Source organism: Crocodylus siamensis, chromosome 1 (assembly GCF_052110815.1).
Source record: "Crocodylus siamensis isolate JL-2025a chromosome 1, ASM5211081v1, whole genome shotgun sequence".
Lineage (NCBI taxonomy): Eukaryota > Metazoa > Chordata > Crocodylia > Crocodylidae > Crocodylus > Crocodylus siamensis.
The window spans coordinates 390,711,070-390,728,925 of NC_143395.1; the positions used below are offsets into that span (position 1 = coordinate 390,711,070).

The 17,856-nt window shown below is 45.3% G+C and overlaps 1 pseudogene; it reads left to right on the plus strand.

Annotated features, from left to right (window-relative positions):
* Positions 1 to 17,450: 17,450 nt before the first annotated feature.
* Positions 17,451 to 17,615, plus strand: LOC149875234 (U2 spliceosomal RNA; annotated as a pseudogene).
* The last annotated feature ends 241 nt before the right edge of the window (positions 17,616 to 17,856 follow it).

The following is a 17,856-nucleotide window of genomic DNA, read 5'->3' on the forward strand; positions in this document are numbered from 1 at the left end:
GCTCATTTTTAAAAGATGGGGGTTCCAAATAGAACCCACATTTCTCCTATGAGCCAGGAGACTAAGACAGACATGCAGAGTCAGTCCTGCTCTCACTTACATCCGTGCACTACTGGCTTCACTATAATTACTTCTGTGTAAATTAGAAGAACCAGACTCACACAACTTATTTCTTAAAGAAAAAAATTAATAGGGAAGATGAGAGAGAGAGAGTCTATAAAATATAGACTCCCTGACCACAAGTGTTTTGGGGTGATTCTGAGCTAAAAGGATAGGTCATATAATAAAGGACAGCACTGTGATTCAATCAACTAATACCTCCAGTTCACAGTGAAACAAAAAGAATTTTGTAGATTTAAGTAAGCCTTTTCATATTTTTCTTTTCACTTCTTCCCTTACATTGACCACCCCCAAAAGTTTTCTAACAGTAAAAGAGTGAAAGACAAAGTCATTGTAAACCTAGAGATAAAGGAGAGATAATTTTCTTAACAAGTTACGCCATATGACTGGTGCATCCTGGGTTGCGGGGTGGGGCACCTGGGGTCCCCCTGTGGCCGATCACTGAGCTGTGATGGGGGGCCCAGTGCACTCCCTGGAGGACCCAGAAGTGAACTGGAAGCACTTTCAGTCCACTTCCAGGTTCACCACTGAGGACATGGGGAGCCCACCTGCACTCCTGTGGGATGCTCCATCTGCCCCTGCATCACAGCATTCATGAGCTATGCCTGGTACCTTGAGGTATGTAGATTTAAAGCTGCGTCTATGTCCGAATCGCTGATTCTCTGAATCAGCATCAAATCCTCAGATTTGGATTCAGCCAAATTGAATTGGGGACAGTGATCTGAATCAATTAATTGAATCACCGTCCCTGATTTGGGCCAAATCTGAATCTGAATCGAATAAGGCCCATTTCGCACATGCTGAATAGCTGCAACATCACTCCTACACTCCCATATTTTAAAGAAACTCAGCTCTAGTGCATTTTATTGTAAAGTCTGGCACCCACCTCTAAAAGAGTAAATGGATCTTGAGGGCCACGTCAATGAATTAGACATGCAGGGAAGTAATTCCAACCTAACTGCTACCTCATACCCTGAAACCTAATTCAGAGATCCTGAATGAGAAAAATGAAAGGCTTCCACTCCCTTCATGTCCAATACAAAGAATTAAAACTTGTGAAAATATGCTAGGGCAGTGGTTTTCCAAATGCATCCATAGAATAATTCTTCTGGAGAGCCATACTCTGAGAAAGCAGGAGACTTGCATTAGAGTTGGTCCACATGAGAGAACTCTTACAAAGTGGAATCAAATGCTGGAGAATCAATGGAATTAAATTTCTAGTCCTGATGTCTACAATGGAAGAATAGTGAGACCAGAAATTTATCTGTTTTCACCTCTGGTCTCCTAGATTAATCAATCATTACCTGAACACAGCATATAGCATGTCTTTAATTAATGTTTACAGTTTTGGACATATCAACCAGAACATCAAGCTGGCTGAGGGGATTAAGTATGATTCAGAACCTGCCAAAGTCAATGGAAAAAATCACATCGACTTCAGTGAGCTTTTGGTCACACATTGAGTTACTAAATTACTTTGTCCCAGCCTGATATAAACTGGGCCACTTTTTAAGTTTGATAAGGAAAAGGGTTTGGCTATGCAGTTTGAATTATGATATGCTTTCTTTTAATGCAGCTGCAGGCATAATATCAGACCTATCTCCCCAGACATGAATTTTTACAATATCAGAAAATGGTGCTTGTCTTAGTGTTTGATAAGGGCAAAGCACAGCTTAGTATAAATGCCATATACATGAATGAAACGAGATTCTTGTAAGAATGTCAATATAAATGAGAACAGCAAAGAAGCCTTTCCCATTGAAATTCCTTGCATAATGGTATATCTGTTTCTGAAACAACAGTGGGAGTCTTTTAAGAAAAGATCAGTAAAGCACTCTCTCTCTCTCTCTTTCTCTTTAAAGTAAAAATATAATTTAACAAAATTTGAATTTTTATAGCTCATTCAACTAATGCTGTATTTAATGTGAGTTATCAGTTTTGTATTGGCATTTTATTTAAAAATAAACAAATGTTGAATAAAAAAAATATTATTCTCCTCTTCCTCCACCCTCTTCTTTCTTCCCTTTCACTGGGGCCTGTTCAAACCCTGTGTGCTGCCCATCTGAGTCCTATTGCAGGTGGGATATCATGTGGACATAATATGTAACATGGTATAATGTGTGACAGGGCACTGGTTTCAGACCCTGTTACAGTCTGTGCTGGTCTGCTGGACTGTGACCCACAGAGAAACTTACCTCCAGACCCAGGGGTTGTGGTGTAGCTACTGGAGGTGTGTGATCAGCCAGCTGAAGATGGCCATATCTAGGATGGCTGGCTCAGGCACCGCATTGCCATATGCAGTTGGGACAGGCTCCCACTGGCTGCTGGGAGTGCAGCTGGCAGTCAGAAGAGCCTACTAGCACACTTAGTGACCCCTAGAGAGAGGGAAAGCACAAGAGCACTAGAGCTCATATAAACTGGGTGGAGACATGGAGGCTGTGTTGGAAGCCAGAGCCACTGCCAGAGCTGGAAGCAGGAGATGGGGACCAGGGCAGAGCTAGGACTGAAAACCAGAGCTGGAATGGGAAGTCAGAGCCATGGACAAAGCCAGGTGGTGAGAGGAAAACCCTTTGTCAGAGGGGCTGCACTGACAGCAATGGCAGAAAAGGGGCTAACAGAGAGGGTGAGTCTGAAAATGAAGGGCCAGGAAATGGTGGCAAGACGATCATGGTTAATGGATTAGGAGACCTCGAAGGACTGACTTGCAAATTGAACTAACTTAAATCTAGTGAGGGGGATGGGCCAGTGCCTCAGGAATACCTTAATTGATGGAATAAGTAAGGGTCAAGTAAAGATGAACTTGGTAATTACTGAAATATAGGTTCAACTGAGTGATGACAACTGTATTGAGTAAATATAAATAAAGACCAATTAATGTGGTAAGCGGGAGGTGAGATCCTCTCCAATAGGTAAACTGTAAAATGGCTTGTTCCTGAGATGAGCCAGTGAAAGTGGGATTGTTGGCCAGTGATTCCCATGAACAAATGACCAAAATAGACTGATCAGTAGCCTTGCAACCCAGGTAGGAGATGTCTAGGAAGATTAAGGTCTTGAGCCTGGATAGATGTGGTATGGGCAGGGTGTAAGGGAGGTGGAGCCCTGTGAAGAAAGAGCTCACCTTCAAGTCCTACCACTGATTGTGACAAACAGGTCACCTCCCTTCTTTTATCTTTTATTTATTCTGAACATGTAGATATGGCAGTGTGGTGGTGAGGCGCCCCCACAGGCTCCTGCAGGGGAGCGGGTAATCCCCACAGGCCCCAAACCCCAGAAACAGCCCCCCCCCGGGGAAAACTTACCTCCTGCTGGGCAGCCAGAGCAGGAGTAAGGACCGTTGCCAGTGTTATGCTGGCTGTTTAATCAGCTGTTGCCTGGCTGGGGAACAGTTGGCCCAATCGTGGTGGCCATAGTGGCCACCGTGGGAAAGTTTAAAAGCATCGCCAGAACCCAGGTGGAAGAGGAGCCAGAGAGAGCAAGTGCTGTGGTGCAGCATGCCAGATGTTCTGAGGCTCCTGCACAGGAGTGGAGCAGCACAGCCAGCTCAGCACCAGCAGACAGAGCAGGGGAAGCCTTCGAGCCCCCTGTGGAAGGCAGAGCAGGGGAAGCATTTAAGCTCCCTGTAGGAGCCAGAGCAGGGGAAGAATTTGAGCCCCCTGTAGGAGGCTGGGGGAAAGGAGGCAGCTCCACATCCCTCTCCTCCCCAGGAGTATATTTCGTCTGAAAAGGAAAAAAAAAGAAAAATCAGAGTGATAGAGAGAAGTGGGGTAAGAACCAAGCGCCCCGCTCGGATGCACTACAGTAGGCGCAACATCATGCTTAGCCTGACACTGGCGAGGGAGGGAAGGCTACACATCAAGACAGGAGGGACAAGTACCAACTGAGCCCCACTCAGACGTGGGATTCCTTCTGAAGCAAGCTGTGGGTAAGCCCGCAAGGCCAAACCATGGTTGTGTGGATGCCCATCTGGTTGGTGAGTGGACAGGGTGTTGAGGAGACAGAGCCCCGTGGAACATTGAGCCAAAATCATGAGTACTGCCGTTTCCTGGGAAGCCCTCCCAAGAAGTACTCCATTGAACCCTCTCTCTTTATAGCATAACGTCAAGTCATGGCAGGAAAGTTGAGGGGAGGGACTACACACCCGGCAGGCAGCACAACATGTAAGGCCCCTTGTATCACAGGTGGGCTGGTAACAAGGGAGACTCCAAAGTGAAGGATTAAGTGAGCAAGTGAGACGTCTCCAGGATATGCACTCCCACACACTGTTATTGTGCCTTAAATTGAATTGCACATATGGCCAGGTTACTAATTATGACATGATTAAGTTGTTAATTGCTTCTTAAATGTAATGTGTGTCAGAGCCCTAAGTGAATAAAGGAGGTGAAATCTGACCCAAGAATTTGGATATGCACTATCCCAATCCGTAATATATGTCATAAGACTAAGAACATAAGATCATAGGAAATGCCATTTACTGAATCTGACCATAGGTCCATCTTGTCCAGTATCCTGTGTCACACAGTGCCAGACAGTGAATGCTCAAAGGGAGAGAGCACAGGGTATGACCAGGGTTTTCTCCCCACTGTTCTTCTCTCGCTTGCAGCCTCCAGCATGTAAGGTCTAGGAAGTTCTAATTCAAAGGGTGTATCCCTAACTCTCACCCTCAGTAGCTACTCATGCCCCTTTCCTCCAAGAATCTGTTGAATCCCTTTTGAATCTGGCTAAATTGTAAGCTTCCACAACGTCTGGTGGAAAAGAGTTCCACACTTGAATTACATGCTGTATGAAAAATAACTGTCTGTTGTTAGTTTTAAATTTACTACCTGCTAGTTTCATTTTGTGACCCCTAGTTCTTGTATTGTAAGAGATAGTAAATAATAAATCTCTATTTACTTTCTTTTTGCTATTTAGTATTTTGTAAATCTTATCATGTCCCCCCTCAAGTGTCTCTTTTTCTAAAATGAATGGCCTGTTTAGTCTCTCCTCATATGGAAGCCCCTCCATACCATCATTATCCTTGTTGCCCTTCTCTATACTTTCTATAAAGAAGGTATAGAATAAAGATATTCTATTTAGCATAGTATGTGTAGCTTTTTCAGCCTTCTTGCCTTCACATCTTGAATTCCCTGCATCCGGATATAAGGCGATACGAAGTGGGGATAATGGAGACTTTGTGGCCTTTCCTACACTTTTCTTGGTTAACTGGGATCTGCTAATTAGCAGTTAGACTATACCTGTCCCGTGTGTGTGTGTGTGTGTGTACGTGTGTGTGTCTGTCTGCTAGTGAGTGCATATTTTTTTATAGCTTTTTTGTGAGATGTTCTGGATCCTTACCTCAAGCTGTTGTAACTTGTGTTTTTATCTCCATAGGTCCTTGGTTTTCTCTCCACAAGCCAAGTTGGTAGTGCTCAAATTTGTGTTGCAAACTGGGAAGGACTCTGTTGCATGCAAATGGGGAAGACTTGCACTCAAGCTGCCCCTTCACAGATCTGGCTTTCAGCAGGAGCCTTATACAGTACAGTGTTTGTCAACACTCTACCAAGCACCCATTTCAGGTTAAGTATAGGAAGACAGAATTTGATTTTGTTTGAACAATGGAAAATAATGGATACTTTCTGACATTCTGTATATATCTAAAGCAATGCTGCCAGATGCACTTTGCTGTAGTTAATGGTCCTAAGCCTAGAAAAAAGGTATGGAGAGATGATAATGGGTTGACAATATGGTTTGATTACAGAAACATGGGAATTTGGTTCAAAGAATCTAAAATAATGGATACTTTCTGATATGGTGTCAATACCTATGTTGTGATTCTACAGTTGTGTCTGACAGAATGGACAGATGGACACACCCTCATATACTATACATCAGTTTTGTAATTATACTTGGCTCAAGAATGGACAGACATGCAGCTATCCCATGGCAGCTCACAGAGAAGGCAGCTATCACAGTGCCTCACTCTGGAGAACTTGTCCGTCTTTAGTAAATTGGGATGGATGTGTACAGGTAAAAGCTAAACTGGTAAACATATCCCAGTAGAGTTTTACTTCAATTTCTGGTAACTATTGATTTGGGCAAGGTTACATTGATTTGGGGTCTTGTGTCATTTTTCACTGTTTTATTTTACATTTTACCCCAGTGTGCTGCTGATTAAAGCATTTTATCAATCCATACCCCAAATACCACTTATTCAAATAAAAGTGCCTGTGTTTTCATTAGTCCTAATGAGACTGTATTTTTGAATGAGAACCATTCAGTGTTTATAAGGGTTGCAAGAACTGACCTTGCTTTTCCTCTTTTCTTCTACCCATCTCAACAATTACTCTTATCAGTAGGAGTATTCCTGGAAATACATATCAAAGCCAGCATGAGATACCAGAAAGTGGCCAATGTCTGTGTGTATAGGAAGCATGAGAGTGTGTCCATGCATGTATCTCTGTGTGTGGAGGGGAAGAAGCCATATGTATGTCCAGGTGGAAGAAGGTAGAGTAATGTAAAGTGCATGTTACTGTTGTGAGATGAGAAATGTGGTATCTAGGTAGGAGGCATGTGCATTTGATCAGCAGGAATATGATTGCACAGTGTGTTTGAATGCTCATGGAGACAGGAAAATGGCAGAGATTTGTTCATGTTGGCAGAGGTTTTAGAGCCTGGCAGAGTTTAAGGACAGAATTAACCATTAGATCATCTAGTCTGACCTTCTGTATAACACAGATCCTTTATATTCTATCTAATTAACCTCCTATTGAGCACATTTAACTCCTGGTTGTCTAAAGCTTAATTTATTTGGCTGGAGATTGCCTGCCAGAGTGACATCCAATTACAATCTAAAGATCATAGAGAAGTAAGACTTGCAGGGACCTCCGGAAGTCAACTAGTCTAACTCCCTGAGGCAGGATCATCCCTATCCAAACCATCCTATACAATGCATACCAAGACACAGAGAATTCAGGGCTTTTCTCTGTGGTTTCTCCACTGTTTTATGCCCACTGTTGCAATTTGAGTTCAGGTTCTATTTTTTTTTCTAGTATTTCCCCTCGCCAGGAATAATTTATATACCTTAAGTTACCTCTTCCTTCTGATAAACTAAAGAGATTGAGGTCTTTAAGTCTCGTGCATTGTAAGGCAGTTTCTTCAGCCCTCAGATAACTTTTATAGCCCTCCAGTTTTTCAATCTCCTTTTTCAGAATGTAGAAAAATACATACTTTGCTGACAGATTACATTTTCCTTCAGAATGTCATGTAATTCCAAACCAGATAGCTCACAAAAAATTATATAATAATTTATAATTTATAAGTATATTATATATACTTGGTCCCCTTTATCAAATATACCTATAAACTTATCTGAAACAAAATGGAACAAGGTTTCATTTGGAACAAGGGTCCCCCCTTGCCTGAGAGCAGCTTCCCTGATGGCAGGTCCACTGCGCATGTGCACAGTTTAAAAGGGCCCGCCAACAGCAAAAAAGCCCCAGTTAGGCTCTGGAATAGCAAGAGACGCACAGGTGAAAGCCAGCTGTGCGCCTGCTCCTCCGAAGCTCCCCAGAGACCCCCAAGCAGCTGTAGAGCCCCCCACTGAACCCCAGCACAGCCAGAGGCAAGCAGGGCCCATAGTGGGAGGGGGTCAAACCCTTAGTGAGAGGGAGGAGGTGGCTGAGTGGAGCCGGGCTGGGTGGGTGGTGGGTCCCACCCCACCCAGGCCCCTACTTTGCCTAGCCCCACCAGAGGGCCACGCGACCAGAGCCACGTGGCGCATGAGTTAGCGCAGAGTTCATGCAGGAGGGTGTGTGAGAGGGTCTGAGACCCTGCCTGCGAACCCCCCAGGGTAGACAGTCCCAGCCATTGCCAGCCTACCAGAGGCATGACACGGATGGGCACGTGCCGCACCATGAGGGTCTCCTCAGGCTCTGCAACCTCCTCCTCTGGCATCTTGGAGCAGCCACCCAGACAGAGCCCATGGGTCTGGGATCTACACAGACAGAGCCTCTGGCTCTTGGCTGCAGGGGTTGCCTGTCCCTTTTTCAGGCTCTGAGGCCCAGGAGCATGGCCACCACCCCCTTGTGGGGTCTGCTCCCTTTTGGGGTCTCTGGCATGCCAGCTCGAGGAGCTCCAGGCCACAGTCCAGAGACTGCATGCCATCAGGGACTGTGAGCAGGAGATAGACTCCTACTGCCAGGCCCTTCTCCCCCGGGAGCCGGAGGGTAGATCACGGTCTCCCTCCAGGACAAAGGAGGACTCCGGGATCTCCCACTCTGTCCAGTCAGGGATATGGACCAAGGTGGTCAAGGGCCCTAAGCCCTGGCACAGCAAGGCTCCTGCCCCGCCTGAGCTTAGCAACAGGTGCTCACCTCTTGCTGCTCCAGCAGAGCCTGCTGAGTTGCCAGCTCCCGCAAGCAACCCAGGCTCAACTGCAGCTACTGTCCCTGCTCTCCCCAAGACAAAACGTAAAGTGTTTGTTGTGGGAGACTCCATCCTGCGGGGGAGTGAGGGGACAATCTGCTGCCCCGACCCCTTAGCCCAGGAAGTTTGCTGCTTCCCAGGGGCCCGCATCCGGGACATTGAGGAGAAGATCCTAAAGCTTCTCCAGGCCACAGACCACTATTCTATGCTCCTTATTCACGTGGGCACAAATGACACGGCTCAGAGCACTCCCAGCTGGGTCATGAGGTGCTAGAGGGATTTGGGAGCAGGGCTAAAGGGTCTGGGGACGCAGGTGGTGTTCTCGTCGATCCTCCCAGTCTTAGGGTATGGACTGAGAAGGGAGAGGAGGATCCACGCAGTGAACCAAAGACTGCGGAGCTGGTGTCACAGGGAAGGCTTTGGCTTCCATGACCACAGCCCACTCTTTGGCAAGAGAGGCAGCGAACTGCTGGGAAGAGATGGCCTCCACCTCTCTCACTTGGGGAGGAGGCTTTTCTCAGCCAGACTGGATGACCTGCTCCACCGGGCTTTAAACTAAGCCCGCTGGGGGACTACCACCAGTGCTGGCCCACTGACCAACACCAAGGCACTTAAAGGAGCCCACCCTTGCCCCAGCCCTGGCACAATCTGTGGGCAAGGCAAGAGCCCCCGAGGGGACACTTGCTTGCCTGTACACAAATGCCAGGAGCTTGGGGAATAAGCAGGAGGAGCTCATCCTCCTGCTCAATGCAAATAATAATGATGTCATAGGGATAATGGAGACCTGGTGGGACTCCACCCATGACTGGACTACGGGTATAGATGGCTATACCCTGTACAGGAGGGATCATGTAGATAAAAGGGGTGGGGGTGTAGCTCTCTATGTTAAGGAAAGCTACGCATCCCTGCAAGCTGATATTGGTGCCCAGGGTGGACAACTGGAGACCCTCTGGGTTAAAATCTGTGGGGAACATTGCACAGGGGACACAACAGTGGGAGTCTACTACAGACCTCCCACCCAAAGCCCTGAGCTTGACCAGGAGTTCACCTGGGAACTGGATGAGGCTGCATGCTCCAGGACCATGATTGTCATGGGTGACTTCAATTACCCTTGATCTTGTGGGAGGATCACTCAGCAAAATCTGAGTGGTCCCAAAGCTTCCTCTCATGCGTGGATGACCTCTACCTGACTCAAAAAGTCTATGGGCCAACAAGAGGCAAAGAGCTGCTTGACTTGGTAGAGGCTACTGGGGATGACCTAATCAGTGACCTAGTGATTGATGGGAAGCTGGGTGACAGTGACCATGAGCTGATCACCTTCACCACCCACCATAAAGCTGGCAAGTCAGTCAGCAACATGGAAGTCCTTGATTTCAGGAAAGCTGACTTAGAAAAGCTCAGGAGGCTTGTCAGTGAGGCCCTTAGGGACCATGACCCCAGGGAGAGAGGAGTTCAAGAAGAGTGGTTGCTCCTCAAGGGAGCAATCCTCAATGCACAAGCTCAGTCTATTCCATCTCGGAGGAAAGGCAGCAAGAGGACACAGCAGCCCCCCTGGCTCTCTGGGGACCTAGCAGACCTCCTGAGGCTAAAAAGAAGGGCCTACAAAGGATGGAGGATGGGATTCACCTCCAAGGAGGAATATTCTGCACTGGTCCAGTCCTGTAGGGAGCAAACCAGGAAAGCCAAGGCTGCAGCTGAACTCAAACTAGCTTTGAACATCAAGAACAATAAAACATCCTTTTTCAGATATGTGGGGAGCCAGAGGAAAAGCAAGGGCAACATTGGACTCCTGCTGAACCAGATGGGGCAACTGACAACTGACGCCCAGGAAAAAGCCAACCTATTAAATGGGTACTTTGTGCTGGTCTTTCATCAGTCCCATGGGATGTCCATGCCCACTATAGGACAGGGAGGTCCAGGTGAGGGAAATCCCCTGCCCTCCATTAATGCTGACCTCATGAAGGAACACCTTGAGAAGCTGGATACCTTCAAGTCAGACGGCCCTGACAATCAACACCCCAGGGTACTCAAGGAGCTGGTGAGCAACATAGCCTAGCCTCTGGCACGGATCTCTGAGAACTTGTGGAGCCCCGGCGTAGTGCCTGAAGATTGGAAAAAGGCCAATGTGGTGCCTATCTTCAAGAAAGGGAGGAAAGTGGATCTGGCTAACTATAGGCCCATCAGCCTGACTTCTATCATGGGGAAGATCTTAGAAAGGTTTATTAAAGAGGCCATCCTTATTGGACTGGCTGACGCCAACGTCCTAAGGGATAGCCAGCATGGTTTTGTTGCAGGTAGGTCTTGCTTGACCAATCTGATTTCCTTCTATGACCAGGTGACCCATGACCTGGACAAGGGAGAAGAGATTGATGTCATATATCTTGACTTCAAAAAAGCCTTTGATGTGGTATCCCATGATCACCTCTTGGCAAAACTGGCCAATTGTGGCCTTGGGTCCACCACAACCTGCTGGCTGGGAAATTGGCTCCGTGGTCAGACCCAGAGGGTAGTAAATGATGGAAGTCACTCATCATGGTGTCCAGTGACCAGTGGGGTCCCCCGAGGCTCTGTCCTTGCACCCATATTGTTCAACATCTTCATTAATGATGTGGACATTGGAGTCAGAAGCGGACTGGCCAAGTTCACCGATGACGCCAAACTTTGGGGCAAAGCATCCATGCGAGAAGACAGGCACGTGATCCAGGCTGACCTGGACAGGCTCAACAAATGGGCGGACGAGAACCTGATGGTGTTTAACACCGAAAAATGCAAGGTTCTCCACCTTGGGAGGAAAAACCTGCAGCTTCCTTATAGGCTTGGCAGTGCTATGCTGGCTAGCACTACAGAAGAAAGAGACTTGGGGTCATCACTGACCACAAGATGAACATGAGCCTGCAATGCGATGCTGCAGCTACTAAAGCAACCAAAATGCTGGCTTGCATCCATAGATGCTTCTCAAGCAAATCCCGGGACGTCATTCTCCCCTTGTACTTGGTGAGGCTGCAGCTGGAGTACTGCATCCAGTTTTGGGCCCCACAATTCAAAAAGGATGTGGAGAAGCTTGAGAGAGTCCAGAGGAGATCCACGTGCATGATCAGAGGTCAGGAAAACAGACCTTACGCCCACAGGCTGAGAACCATGGGGCTCTTTAGCTTGGAAAAGCGCAGGCTCAGGGGTGATCTGATGGCCACCTGTAAGTTTATCAGGGATGACCACCAGTATCTGGGGGAATGTTTGTTCACCAGAGCGACCCAAGGGTTGATGAGGTCGAATGGTCATAAACTACTACAAGACTGTTTCAGGCTAGACATAAGGAAGAATTTCTTTACTGTCTGAGCCGCCAAGGTCTGGAACAGCCTGCCGTTGGAGGTGGTTCAAGCACCTACATTGAACACCTTCAAGAGCAAATTGGATGCTTATCTTGCTGGGATCCTATGAACCCAGCTGACTTCCTGCCCTTTGGGTGGGGGCTGGACTCGATGATCCTCCAAGGTCCCTTCCAGCCCTAATGTCTATGAAATCTATGCAATCTATGAAGGTTTGGTTAATGAGAACTATCGTATACATGTTTACTGGCATTAACTCTTTCTTTCTAGTTTAATTCTTAATTGCTTAAATTCCATGTAATTTTGTTCCATTATTTTTTGGTGCTGATGTCAGGCTAAGACTGACAAACCCACAGTTATTTGGGATTTTCTATTTGCCCTTTTGAAATATTGACATATTAGTGCTCTTCCTGGCTGCTGTAACTTCCCAAGGATTTATTCTAAACAAACATTACTGGAGCAGAGATCTCCTTAGCTAATTTTTGTCCTATATGCAAGTTATTCAGGTATACTCTTTTTAAAAACACATATCCCTAACAGATATTGTCCTATATACTCTTCACTTGTTATCCAAAAAGAAGATATGGGCCTGGCTAGTTCAACTGGTAGAACGTGAATCTCTTAATCTCAGGGTTGTGGATCTGAGCTTCACATTGTGTGCTCATTATGTCTTTGTTGAGGTTAGATATAAGGTAAAACTTTCTCACAAGGAGGGTATTAAAGCACTGGAACAGTTTGCCCAGAGAGGTTGTGGACTCTTCACCACTGGAGGTTTTTAAGACCTGGCTACACAACGCCTTGGCTGGGATGATCTAGTTGTGGATGGTCCTGGTTTGAGCAGGGATTAGATTAGATGACCTCCTGAGGTCCCTCCTATTTTCTATGATTCTAAGATACTTCATAAATTTGAAATGACAGAAAGACCGAAGTGCATCTTTAGGGCCTTTGTTGAATTTAATGTGGTCAATTGCAGATCCTTTTTCCAGTTATCCAGGCCATTCTGGATCCTAATCCTATCTTCCAGTGTGTCTGCAACTCTGCCCAACTTGGTATCACCTGCAAATCCTATCACCCAAATCATTAATGAAAAAGTTAAACAATACTGGACCCAGGATTGACTCTCCCAAATAGACACAGAGCCACTGATGACTACTTATTGAACACAATGATCCAATCTAGTTATAAATCCATTTTACAGTGCTTTCTTTTAATCTGTATTTCCTTACTTTAGTAATGAGAATATATGCAAACATATAATGCTGAAGGATGGACAATGAAGAAAAGATATTATTATCCAGAACTCTCCTTCCAGCCTTTGTCCTCCCTTTTTCTGATTCTTTCTTCCCCACTACTGCTCTTTTGGATAGAGCATTCATTCTATTCAAATACACATACTGAGCATTCATTATTTTTTCTGCTTATTTTTGCCAAGCAAATATTTGCCTCCATATAGTGAACTGATTACTAATTTTCCCTCTACGCAGTTCAAGTTGATTTTTTCATAGTATTTATTTAATGCTTGGGCAGTTGGTTAACCTTCACTTTTTTGCATCAGACTTTATGGTTTGTATATTTGTTCTCAATGGGTCCATGAGCTTATGAATTTCAGAAGTCTGTATTTACCTGTAAAAATGAAAATAGGTCCCCTGTCATCTCAAAGGACATTATTATGACATATGGGTCACACACAAACACTTTAGAAAGCTGCATGAATGGATAGTAGTAAGGAATGTTTCTCAAGCAAGGAAGTGGCTATATTAGGTGCATCCTGATGAGTGTGCACATGCAGGACTGCATGTTTCCAGAGGGACAAAAAGTAGTGGCACATATCTGTGCTGCTGCTATTTGTCCCTTGGCACGCACCTGCATACACATTCTGGCATGTGACAAAGTGACCCAGGTAGAGTAGGGGAGGCTGAGACCAACACCTGTGTTGGCCTCAGCATCCTTACCTGGGATCCTGGGACCTCTCAGAGCAGCAGTGTGGCTCTGGCTGGCCAGGGCCCCTTTCTTTTGTCATACGCTTTTGCCATGTGCACCACGGTGCTTTTTTCAATGGCAGGGGGTTATTTTTGATACTGGGATTTCCCAGTATGTAAAAACCCCACTCTGCTGCTAATTTCCAGTGCAATGAATGGGTGACGATGAACCACATGTGGTTTGCAGTGCCTCAACCTGCTTTGAGGCACTGTGAGCAGCATGTACCCACTAGTCAGGATGCACCCATTCACTCCTAAAAAATGCAGCCAATTCAAAAATGATTAGTACTTTTGGGATACATATGTTATTTTAGTGCCAAACAGAGGTCCTTTCAAGTGATCTGATATTTGTCAGAAGAGGATTTTCCATATCTGAAAGCTAATTTGTATGATTTCTGTTGATGTCCTGATTAAAGAGAATGTGTTCTTAAACAGAAAACAGGGTTTCTTTTTCAGAATTGCAATAAAGCCTGTACTACCAGTGTATCAAATTTTCCCAAAGAATCTAGGATGCAACTTGGACATTTTGGATACATACAGATGTTCATAGAGGTTAGATTGCATTAAAAATGGCCACTCGATCTAATTTAGTTTGCCCAGGCGTGGACTTTACACTTAGATCCCTAGTTAGGTTGATCTAAGTATGACTGTACAGAAGTTCCAGGAAGATTAGAAGACCAGTCAAAAAAAGGCCAACCCAAACTAATTTAACTGTATCTTGGAGGTGTACTAAGTTAGATCAGGTATGGATAGACCAATCTAACTGAATTTCTGTACCTATTCCCAATGCAACCTCAGGGCTGGGAAATTCCAGCCACTGAACCCAGTCCTGGGGCTACACTTTTCCTACCCCACTCCCCCTGCACCAGGATATTTTTAGCTCCCCTGCCGCAACTCCCAAAGGATAATACCTCTGTCCCACAGATCAGCCAGCTCTCTTCACCCCCCAAAAGAGAGGAGGAGAAGTGGGCAGGATCGGAGGGGGTTGGTTTGCTGGGGTGAAGGGTCAGGGTGGGGGGCTAAAAATAGCTGCTGATCCAGGGAGGGAGAAAGCTCCCCCAATCCCACCAAACCTTCCCCATGGAGCTGCCATCCCTCAGTCCTGTGAGCCTCCCTTTCAGATCCCAGTAGTCCCCAGATCCCCTTTCTAGCCCCCCCATCCCACCCACCCCTTCCCCTACCTCAATATACCTTAGACTGGGGTCTATTTTTAACCCATCTAACCCCTTGAACTTCTAGCTATAAGGTCTAGCTACAAAGCCTTTGTGGACAGATCCTTAAACTCAGGTAGAGAAATACATCTTTCCCTGTTATCTGCACTAGGTCAGAAGTTCATTATGGAATTAGAGGGAACCATGTCAACTACTTAATTGTAAACAATATTTTATACTGAATTTAATTTATTGAAGGAAACTGAACTATGCAAATTGATTTGTTTTGTCTTGTGAAAGCTGATGTGAGTGCAGTCCAGGGAGATGTAGATGAATGTGTCTGGGACTTAAATTAACATCCTTGTTCATAGGCAGTATTGTCCAGCTTACTAGACTTTCAGGAACTGTAATAAGTTTGTTTATTTCGAAACTGCTCTTATGGACATTATTATAGCAGAGTACTATAGTCAACATGTGATTTGTCAAATGTATCCCTTTTTGTTCATAAGCAGACAAAACCCTGTTACATCAATAATTGCTTACACATGAACAAAAGGTCTGTGAATTTTGCAGAATTTTGCAGAATTAGCAATCCTAGAAATGCAAGGGATGTCCATCCCAACCCATAGGAAAAGTAGTAAAAGGACACAGCAACCCTCTTGTCTCAACAGGGAACTCATGGACCTCTTATGTCTAAAAAGAGAGGCTTATAAAGGATGGAAGACTGGAAGCATTGCTAAGGAGGAGTATTCTGCACTGGTCCACACCTGTAGGGAGCGAACCAGGAAAGCCAAGGCTGTAACCCAGCTCTAACAGGCTACCCAAATCAAGGACAATAAAAAGGTCCTTCTTCAAATATGTGGGGAGTTGGAAGAATAACAAGGGTAACACTGGTCTCCTGATAAACCAAATGGGACAATTGACAACTCACACCCTGAAAAAAATCAACCTGCTTAATGATTACTTTGCATTGGTTTTTCATCAACCCAAAGGGACTGCCATACCTAACATTATGTGGGATGGCTAGGGAAGAGTGAATATAGACCTATCATTGGCATCAACCTAGTGAAGGAACACCTGGAGAGGTTGGACACCCACAAATCAGCTGGTCAAGACAGATTGCACCCAAGAGTGCTTAAGGAACATTAAAGCACAGTCACTGGCAAGGATATTTGAGAACTTATGGTGCTCAGGCAAAGTACCTGAAGATTTGGAAGAGGGCCAATGTGGTGTTTATCTTCACGATAGGCTGGCAAAGTGGGCAGATGAAAACCTGATGGCATTCAAGATGGAGAAATGCAAGGTGCTCTCCCTCAGGGAAAAAACCCTTCACCACTGTTACAAGCTTGGCAGTGCTACGCTTGCTAGCACCACAACCGAAAGAGACTTGGGGGTCATGATTGACCACAAAATGAACATGAGCCTCCAATGTGATACCGCAGCTGGTAGAGTGAACAGAACTCTGGCTTGCACCCATTGATGCTTCTTGAGCAAGTCCCAGAATGTCATCTTTCCATTATACCTGGCCTTGGTGAAGCCACAGCTGGAGTACTGCATTCAATTCTGAGTTCCACAATTCAAAAAGGAAATGGAGAAGCTTGAGAAAGTCCAGAGGAGAGCCACATGCATGATCAGAGGGCAACAGAACAGGCCCTACGAGGAGAGGCTGAGAGTCATGGACTCTTCAGCCTGGAGAAGTGAAGGCTCAGGGTTGACTTGGTGGCAGCCTATAAGTACTTAAGGGGTGTGCATCAGGACCTGGGGGGACACCTGTTCACCAGAGCACCCAAAGGATGACAAGGTCCAATAGTCACAAACTCCTCCAAGACCGTTTTAGGCTGGACATAAGGAAACACTTCTTTACTGTCTGAGCCCCCACAACCTGGAATAGACTCCCCCCAGAAGTGGTGCAAGCATCTACTCTGGACTCTTTTAAGAAACATTTGGATGCTTATCTAGTTGGGAACCTTTGACCCAAGATGACTTCCTTCCCCACTGGACCCAATGATCTTGTGAGGTCCCTTCCAGCCCTAATGACTATGAAATGTATGAAATTTAAAAGCTCTCTGTTAACTCATCCCACAATTTAGCGAGCTTTGGACTTGACAAGTTGATTTCTATGAGTCATTTTTAAACTTCACTTTAAATAGCAAAGTGTGATGTAAGCTACTTTAGAAGAGACTCAAATTACTTTTCTGATTAGTTTGTAATACCAGCACAGGTATAAAGTGATACAGAGTGGTAGTGTTGCTAAAACTGTTCCTAGTTTGAGTTATGGTTGGATTTTGCTAATTAGATTTACTGTATTTTGGCCTGTGGAAAATAACATTGTCAATGATCAAATCATGATTGTATTTTTATACACACAGAAACTCCTTTATCTGTGACCATATTACCCTTATGTAGCTACCATGCATGGGGTTGTGTTTTTCAAAGATCTTTTTTAAAGATTTCAATTTTAACAGTTTCTTAATATAGCTTTTTAATTTGTTCTTATCAATTTAATATTTGATATGTCCTCAATGTGAAGACTTTATAATAAATGTTGTTGGGGGACTGGGATGTGGACTCAAAGCTTGCTCCATCCACTCTACACATCAATCTGGCATTGCAATGTCTCCAGGAGCAGTGCACCTCTCCCTAGGCAGAACTCGGCAGTCTAAAAGGCAGAGAGCTTTAGATAAAGTGCCCCCACTGCAATTTTGAAGTGCAGGGACAATGATACACATGACACAGAAGCTGACTGGCAGAGGCTCACTCAATTAATTGAGTCTGCTTTGACACTCTGTAATTACAGTGCATTGGAGCAGCCTCCGCTCTCATGTATAGGTTTGCTAAGGTGCTACTCTGCTCTGCCTTCTACCTGACTTCAGAGTAACA